Below are 9,749 nucleotides of genomic sequence, written 5' to 3'. Positions count from 1 at the left end.
AGATGATTTTTGGCGTGCGAGCGGTCGGTCAACGCCCGGCCTATTGTCCACTAGCGGTTCCGCTGATGGCCAAACCGACAATGGGTTCAAATAGTGAAATGCCGCAAATAACTTGTTGTTATTGAATAACAACAAGACCCAGAACGATTAAGCTGGAGTCGCAATGAGAACATTTCACCCGGCACCACAATAAGGCACTGGCCAGTAAGCCAAGCAGTAATGTTAAACTGTTGCGTAACACGCCAGATGGTCAAGGCCTAGTAAATTAAACTGTATCTAAAAGCGTGTGGGAGTTTTTGCCTTACAACATCTATACTACTCGCACACATCTGCTAGTGTTGCGGCGGTATATGTTTCCTATTCGGGGAAGCCCTGCGGCAGCGTATATTGCAGATGCTTCTAGGGTTCACACCAGCTAACCAGTTTGGTTGGAAATTTTAGCTATTACCGGGGGTCTTGTTTTTCGCAAGCACGAAGCTCGCTTAGAATAGTTTGGCCGCTGACCAAACGCTAATGGCCGCAGTCGAAATAAAAAGTTGTATAATCCTAAAACACGAAAGTATTCCCAGATGATACGATCCAGAAAAGTGTCGATTGAAGGAAACAGTGACACGCGTACGAGCCCAGTCTACTGAAAGCTGAAGCCAATGAAGCGCTTTGCCCCTTTTCTCTAATATTATGCAGGCTTGCCCCCGACACGATCATTCTGTGAGGCAGTGCTTTAAAAATTACTACTTGTGCTCCTTTTGATACTTATTCTTATTAATGAAACAATGAAGAACCAAACAATGCTATATATATATATATATATATATATATATATGGGCATTTCAGTTGTGCTAAATAAATACTAACAACCTCAATAGTGCAGTGCGTACCTTGCGTCCTTAGGTGCCCTGATCGGAATCAAGCTTCTTGAAGAAATGCATCAGACATTCATGTCAATTATGATATATCAACGATTTCCTCAAGACCAAATGTGGTCATCTTTACCAACAAAGGCATAGGCAACTCTCGAGGGCAATCAACCGAAAACATGCAAGATCGAAGGTAAAGGACGCTTTACGGCGTGACAAAATGTGTCAGCATTAGTGGCAAGGGAAAAACCAATGACTTGAGGAAAATGAAAAAGCAATCTGAAAACATAACTTGTAATACATAAATGTGCGCTCCGCTTGCTTTTAGCCACACACAAACATGGAAAGTTCGCCGTTCGACACCTTGCGTATGACACAATTTTCGAATAAACAGGCAAGAATTTATAGCTGGCAAGCGGCTAGTCGTCGCAAATATTGTCAACACAGCCTATTAAAAAGTTCTTTAAAGAACTTCTTCTATGTGTATTTGATATGAGAAGCGGGTTTGATGAAAAAAATGCCTAGTAATCAGTTAAAATAGCGTAACTTAGTCAGAGCAAGTATCGTCTAACAACTCCCTTACAAATACCCGGCCATAGTCACATCAAACATGGCGGGACAATAAGCCGTTTCCTCGGTTTCTTTCCTTCTTTTTGCGAATATCGACATAATTACAAATATCGATCGATATAATGATAGCTTGAATAGGATCGTTGTAACAACTTACGCCGTAAATGTGCTTGCAGATGTTGGTTTCATTGTACCTAGCTTGCTATAGTAATATATAATACTATTAAATTAATCATGTAAGGCCCACGAAAATTGAAGGTCGCGAGAAGTTCATAGTTTTCTATGGTATTTGCACCTCTGCCGATTTGCTGATTGCTCGTTTCGTATAGTCAAATGGGCTGTACTTCTCTATAGTTTGTAGTTTCTATCCCCGGTGATTCTTCGTAGTATACTTTGCAATCAGCAAATCAGTTTGGGGTCTCAACACAATGGCCACTGGACACATGTGTTTGTTAAGGGATGTCAATGCGAGCATTATGATCTAGGAACGGGGCATCTTGGTTTTTTTGAGGGTCAGGAAAATCTTGCGTGATCTACAAGTTTGCTTTTACCAGTTAAGCCTAACGGACTGATTGCATGATATGAAGTGAAGTTTTACATGCAGTTTTTGTGTGCAGTGAACGAAAAGTTTGACACTGATTGTCTCTGCCGCGATCTCTCTGAATACGCATAGCGTTTAAAACTCTGCATGTAGTTTAGGGCTTATGAATATGTATTGGACAGTAAGCAAAAATGTCGCACGTAACTTTCTTACTGCAAAAACAGGGTCCCGTGTTGATTGTTTTCGGTGACTGCGTGTATGCAAAAAGAAAGCTTGTCTCAGCCAAATAAGCTAATTCACACTGAAATAGAGGCCGCTTACATAACAACAATGACAGCTTAATTGTTCTGCTAAACATTCGATGTCCTCTTTAATCCTCTTTACGTAGTCACTGTTATACGAGCAAAAAAATTTGTGCCTCATTTGACCGATTTGGGAGGTCAAAGTTTTGATATGATTATTGGATGGTGAATAGGTAAATGAGAAAAGGTCTGTATTCTCACACTAAGCGTCGATTAAGCACTCAAGAATACTTCATTGGTGCTGATATGTATTTATCTAGTAAATGCATTTCTCAGCAGCAAGATTAGTGCTCATGCAGTAAATAAAGAGCACTCAAACAGGTAGGCATCATCGACGAACTAGATTTGAAGTGCCATCAGCACTCCCCCTGAAACAGAAATAATTTATAAAATAATTTTAACAGAAATAATAATAAATTTCAAGGTTGAAATGCAAAACGCCAACCTACAGGAACCTACGCTGTATTCACCTTGCGTACGAGCGTATACATGTTCCGTGGGAGTCTGCCTGACTTCATTCACAAGTCATTGAGGTCAACTAAGAGTACGCTTTGGAACGTACTTACGTTTGGGATTTTTCCGTCCTAGAACGAATTGTTAGGACCTCACCCAAAAGGTCTGCAAACGCGCCAGCTGTTTCTGACCACGGGATCGGGCGAAGGAAGCCACGCGCTACAAATGTTTCAGAAATCACACTTTAAGGCATAGACAGAAAGCAAAAAGTATGAAGGAAATAAGTGCTCAAATATTACAGTAAGAAGAAGTTCTTGAAGTCAGTACCCGGATGTAACTTAATGATTGGATTTTCCTTTGCCAGGTGCCACAACATGTTAATCCCCTGAAAATTATGATCTTCCCTCCTAGACAGTGGCTTTTCGTGATAATACATGATGAAATTATCGCCGTTTGTATCATTCATTTTTTGGCGATGTAAACGCGAAAATCGTAGAAGGTCCTCCTACAAAAGAACAGGAATTTATTAACACTAAACGCGAGATTTATCTGCTCGTGACGATTTTTCGGGTGGAGAAAAATCGACGATGTCGTTACTGTATGTTACATGCCTAGTATATTTTTTCTGCGACTGTGTGTCTTTAGTTACCGGTTCCTTGAGCCAAGGACACTTAGGGTCCTCCGTATGGACACATTTACCTGTACACATGTACAGGTAAATGTGTCCATACGGAGGAGCCTGCAAAACACCGGAGCATTGAATACGGAGAAAATGCATTATGAGGTGCGTTTCTAAAGAAATGACTTTATTGCTCAATATGTGACGCGTTGTTTACGTACCCTACAAATATGTTTGCGTATTTCTATTTATGCTTACGCCTCCTTTATATAGACCAGGAGCCCCCGAGTCCCTTCCTCGGGAGTGATAAGATCCCACTGAAATAACAGCATCAACAGTTTATAGAACTCCGAAATGCAAATTTTTTGCCTATAATACAATAAATAAACAATAAATAATTCACTTCCTTCAGCGCAGACGACAACTACTCCGGTGGCAAAAATCATGCATATGCAATACTAAATCACCTCCAGTTTACCTAGTAGTTATCACAAGCTGAACAATGATAGCACTGTAAATTTGCTAGACATAAATAGCGAGCCCTCGGTAAGCTAAAATATCCGTCGCGGTACTTGTTGTTACTCTATCGGTATAGAAATGCAGCGGCAGCTATGTTTACTAAACAGTTCATCATTTTAATTAACGTATTCCAGAAAAATGTAATTTTTGAAATCGATTCATAAAAAACTAATTGGTCCGCCGTTGTCACTCATAGTAAAAATGTGACTGATTTTGAAATTAATGAGTGCACTTTCTTAACGCTAGCAGATTGCCAATGCCCAATTTCTCGCAGCTGGACAAGGTGTTTATTTTCCTACGAGAGAAATCTGCGAATCCATCACAAGCAGACTTTCAGCAGTTAGTAACAGTCTATTAGGTGTCAATATCGAAGCTCTGACTCAATCTAATGCATAATGAATACGCCACACAGGAAGGTGTTACAGGGGTACAAGTGGAATAAAATACAAGTTCTTAGTGTAGACGCCCGCGTTAGAAAATAGACAAACTTCATGTTAATACCCGAACGATAACTTATTACGGAACATGGTGGTGCCGTAGACGTAGTGCCTCTGAACGTACGAATATTCTGCGCGACTCTAGGCAAAAACTACGGGCCGCTAAACATAAAAGGATAGTAACCTTTTTCATTGTCAACAATCTTGTGGAATGTCGTGCAGTTGAGAATCAGTAGCCACTGAACTTATGGATTGCGTAAAGCGTTCCGTTGGGCCCATCAGCTACAAAATTGGATTTTAGGCAAGACTCCCGTCGATGTGTATCCGATATACAAATACGTACTCAACCGCTCGCCTGATCACCGTGTTTTTTTTTATCAGTCAGCGAGTTCGGCTTAGGTAGCGTAAAGGCCCTAGCACAGTGAGCATGATCCAACGTTATAATTAGGCCGAAGTGAACAGCTCTAAGAAGATCTGGTATAATTCGATAGCCGTACTGCTCGTATTGTCAAAGTATCCGTAACTCCCGTCCTACAATTTTTATATGATCTGTTCATGCTGCTTGAGAGACTTTTCATGGAACAGGCTTCTTGTTACCATATAGTTCATATTGTTTTGGAATCTAAACGAATAATAAAGACATATTATCATTGTTCTGTGATATAAACATCAGGTGCTTCAATGCAAAAGAAACAGAATGTTAAATATCATATTTCTGGGATAGATTTGATGGTCACGTTGGAGAAGAACCTTTGAAAGTGGCCTGCTTGCATAGACGGTGGCCTTCAAGGCTATATACTTCTCACTTCATACTTCTGCACGGGGCACAACTTCAGAAGACGTAACGTGCAATAGAAAACAGCCGACACCCGACAATGTCTCTTCATTTCTTTATATCACCGTAAACACCTTTAAGTAACGAAATGAATAGTTAAAGTCTGTATAATTGAAGCGGCTACAAGCTACATACGTCACATCAACATAAGCACCTATTATTGAGCTTACTACGTTTAAATGCATCAGCTACGCGAAGAGTCGCAAAATCTGGGTTCGATAAAGTTTACACATGATGATCCTTCAACGCATATGAAATTTACTTGGACAATTGATGGGCAACTAATTGAACGTTGTTCAGGTCTTAAAAGCTATCTGTAAAACACGCATCGCAATTCCCTTCAGTTCCTAAAGGCCCTGTATTGTAATCGACATTGCCAAGGGCGCGCGAAATGTTTAATAATAGGTAAATCTGGATAGATACATAGAAAAGAAATAGAATAGTGGCCTTCTCGGAGGCTTCGACAGTCAGTGCCGATAAGTGTATGTGCATCATGTCTAGGGTACTAGGTTCTTCTACAGGTTTTCACTAGCGATATCTATCTATGTAGGTAACACGCATTGACCTAAACTTCGTTCACGCCTTTCGCGATAATAGCAATAGCATCGATAGCAAGTCGGAAGCCGAAGATGGCAGACAGCATTGGCATCTGTCACACTCAAATGAGCTAAATTGGTGAAAAATTCATTTTCAATCACCTATTTCATCTCAAACCAAGGCAATACTATGGGAATATATAACAGGTGCAGACTGCCATACTTAGTTTACTTAGATCATACTTAGTTTACTAATGGACGCAAATCCAGTGCAAAGATTATATAATTTTACCTACGCGACATGCGTATATGGTGGAGTCTATCCGCTTGCGACCTGGCTGAAAAGTTTGAAACATTTGACGACAGATCCTTTGGTAATCTACCCAAAACTCGATTAAAAGTAATGGCAGTGGTGCTCGTCGCGTTTAGGTACGAATGTGGGACAATCCTCATTTTTGCCATTGAAATCGGATTTTTGCTATTGTTTATCATTGCTCATTCTTTAGCGATGATTCGGTAAAGCTGTTTATATAGCGACGCATCGTTGCGATGATATCGCGATACGTAAATATGGCGTCGTTGCATGTAGGGGTGTCTGAAGAACTCAAAGCATTTGAGGCTACAAGTCAAATGAGAAAAAAAGCGTGATATTTCGTGTAAATCTGATAAATCGGATCCAGTGACCGATCCGCTGAGTAGTTGCTCCAGTAGTTCGGAGGACGTCGAACTCGCAAAGTAGCACTTAGAATATTTTAGAATATAGTATAACGTCGTGACCCGAACGCTGTATCAGAATGATTATGCTACGGAAAGTTGCTGCTAGTATATAATTACTGAAAATTAATGTGCATTTGTGTCTGTTAAAGTAATTTATTAGTAAGATAGCATAGTTTTATCTATGAAGTTTGCATTTCTTGCTTACGGATACAGGTGTATAGCTTAGTGTTAGTACGAACAAGCTTAATTAGTTCGCAAAGGTCGCGAATGATGCACAATTATCGAAGACTACTAAACAAATCAATCAAGATGCAATCTCATGAGATAAACATCAGCAATTCACAATTTGAAGTCTTATATAAAAACAGTCATCATGCCATGAGGAATACCCTTATCCGAGCCTAATTTTTCTTTAAATTCGCACATCCTACACGTCTAACACAACGTTCTCTAGCAATAGTGCCCTAAAGCTCCATAACAGGTTTTGACATGAGCTGCTTTAATACATTTCAACGGGAATGGCTCGCCAACTTCGGCTTCTTGTATCGATGAAGGGTATCAACATAAAACTCAACATAATACGGCTAAGTCTCTACGCATTTATTGAAGTTACTTATCGGAAAGCGTGCCGCCCACTCTTCTTAGCGAGTTCAGTTACGCTAATTCTCCACTTTTCGAGGACAGGTATACGATATAAACCCATAATGATGGGTTATTTGCAGTAATTTGTCTTGAAGCAGTATTCTATCATCGATGTAATATTTTAATTGTTGTCCCACATACGACCCACAAACGATGAAAGGAAACATGGTAATAATGCTACACATTGGAACTGACACTCCGCAGTATTCGTCCGTTTGTTTCCACGTCAAGCCCAAATAGCCTCCTGCCAAAACGACCCTTGTAGTAATACTTCGTGGTTCAAATCCGGGGTGATTCAAGATACAGCAGGTAAGAGTCGATTGTGAGTTGTGGCTTAAAAGTAAAAACAAAACAGTGCGGAAGCTGAGCCCACACACAATCGGTGAGAACGACGAAAAAGTGTATGAATAAGACGTACTTTAGGGGAATGTAATATCTGAGTCTGAATAACGCGCCATCCCTCCCACCACAACAGCTGTATTAATTGCTCCTTGTTAATAAGTTGTCCAAGATAAATAGACTCTGTGTTACAAGTGAAAGATATAAGGGAGGGCGAAGTAGTGTCAGTGGAGTACAAACTAATGGTCAGTGGAGAGAACTAATTAGTTTAAGCAATAGCCGTAACTTTCTCGATAAGTTTTTCGTCTTTTTCGAACAGTTTATAACAAAACAGTTTTAGCCTTTTAAATGCCCTTAAAAGGAAAAGATAGCAGAAAGATAATTGAATGCACAATCATTTATTTTCGTATATACAGATGTAGCTAGAATACTTAGAGGACTATAATTTTGATGTTCTTAGAGATAAATGTCTTCGCGTAGGCTGTTGATCGGTACGAAAAGGTGAGAATCGTTATATGACGTTTCACCAATAAATGCAACCATTAATATAGACATTTTGCTCTTATGTGCTTCTTAATTTCCGTAATATATCGCTATACCAACTTAATTTTCGTGTATCAAGCTTATAATGAAAAATTAGCAGATATTTAGCGATATTGAACACGATGAACAGTTTGCAAATAAGGCTCACTACATAATACTGACGAATGGCAGAACCTGCGATAAATAATAGGCAACAGATATAATTTATGGGTAAACGTCAAGTTTATGCACCTAATCCTCAACCTTGACGATTAACTGCACGGCTTCCGTGAGTATGTCGCCTGTATTAAGACTTCATAATACCGCAATGTTTCGTAGCAGTAGAGGTAACCTAAGCGAAGCTGATGTTCTTCCGGCGTACAGGAGTGGATTACCGGTTACTACCTAAGGAGCACTTGGTGAAGGCTCGAGCTCAAGGAGCACTTGATAATTATTTGAGATTAGCGCAATTTTTCTTGCTTCAGGCGCATAACTGTTGGCAACCTAGTTTGAAAATTAAGCACCGGTTAACTATATATATGTATATATATATAGAAAAGCAATTTCTTGTGGAATTTAATACTCTATGCCATGCCTGAAGGCATAAATATAACTAGCGTTTACTTAACTTTTTTTCGATATGGTAAATGATTTCTAATAACAACTATACATCAAGCGAGTTTACGTCTATCAATGTCCACTCGCGCAGAGTGTTTTTAATGCCAAGAATAGCGGACAAGCAGATGCCCTTTATGATAAATAGCTCGTTAAAATAACAGACCCTATGTATTATATATAAATATATATATATATATTTTAAGGTACGTACGGCAGATTTTAATAAAACAATTATTTCTAGATAGACGCGATGCACTAAATGTTCGTAACATTAACAGTTCGTGACTATGGACCGAATCGTGGAGAATAAGCTAAGCCGTATGGGCAATAAATTTGGCATTAATGGCAGAGAGGGGTTATCGGGTTGACCAGCTATAGGCAGGACGGTGTTCGAAACAGCCCCATTGGGCGTGAACACTGCTTAAGGCCAAGCTATTTGGGAAGTCTTAGAAAAAATGGTCCTCGTGAACCAGAATATTGTGCCTTAAGAAATGACGGAAAACACCTCCGAGACTGGATTAAGGGCAGTGCTGGCCCGGGTTGAAGAGGGGCGCATGTGGGTCATCGCGTAAGCTAGCAGTCGTCTGATTGATGTCCAGGCCAAATGTTACTCTTCCAAAATCGAGTGCTTGGCGGTAGTGTGAGCTGGGGAGAAGTTCCAGCCGCACATATACGGACAATAGTCCTGCGCTGTGACTGACAGTATCGGGCTGAAATGTTTGAAATGGAAAGTAAGCCTCTGTCCAAAACTGAAGAGCTAAGCTTTGACCGCATAGAAGCCCGACTTTCGAAAGCGTTTACAGGAAGAGCTCCACAACAGCAACTCAGATGCATTGCCGTGGCTGAGTACGTCACTAATACAAGGAGGCGTTTGTTTCTACACACAGTCTCGCCTCAGCTTAGAAGGAAAACGTGGTATCTCAATGTAAATGCCTAAAAATAGTCTAGTGTACAGGGTCGTAAAGGAAGGATGATTCTACTGTACGTCCCTTCCTTGTAGACACAACAAACTATCACTTTGTGGCATTCAACAAAGTGATAGGACACGCTATTATCCGAAAGACGTCGCGGTGCATCAAAAAGAGCTTGTTTATCGGAAGCGGGCTTCGGTCACAGGCTTGAGAGATGCTGGTCCTGTGTGAGGTCTGCCAGCGGAAGAGTATAAAACAAGGTCGCTCGATTACTCCCAACATTGATGCGATGGCACCCTGCAATGGAACGTCTCTGCAGGAAGGTGTGTAT

The sequence above is a fragment of the Varroa destructor genome, unplaced genomic scaffold, assembly GCF_002443255.2.
Source record: "Varroa destructor unplaced genomic scaffold, Vdes_3.0 BEIS01000005.1, whole genome shotgun sequence".
NCBI classification, from domain to species: domain Eukaryota; kingdom Metazoa; phylum Arthropoda; class Arachnida; order Mesostigmata; family Varroidae; genus Varroa; species Varroa destructor.
This window is presented reverse-complemented; position numbering follows the sequence as displayed.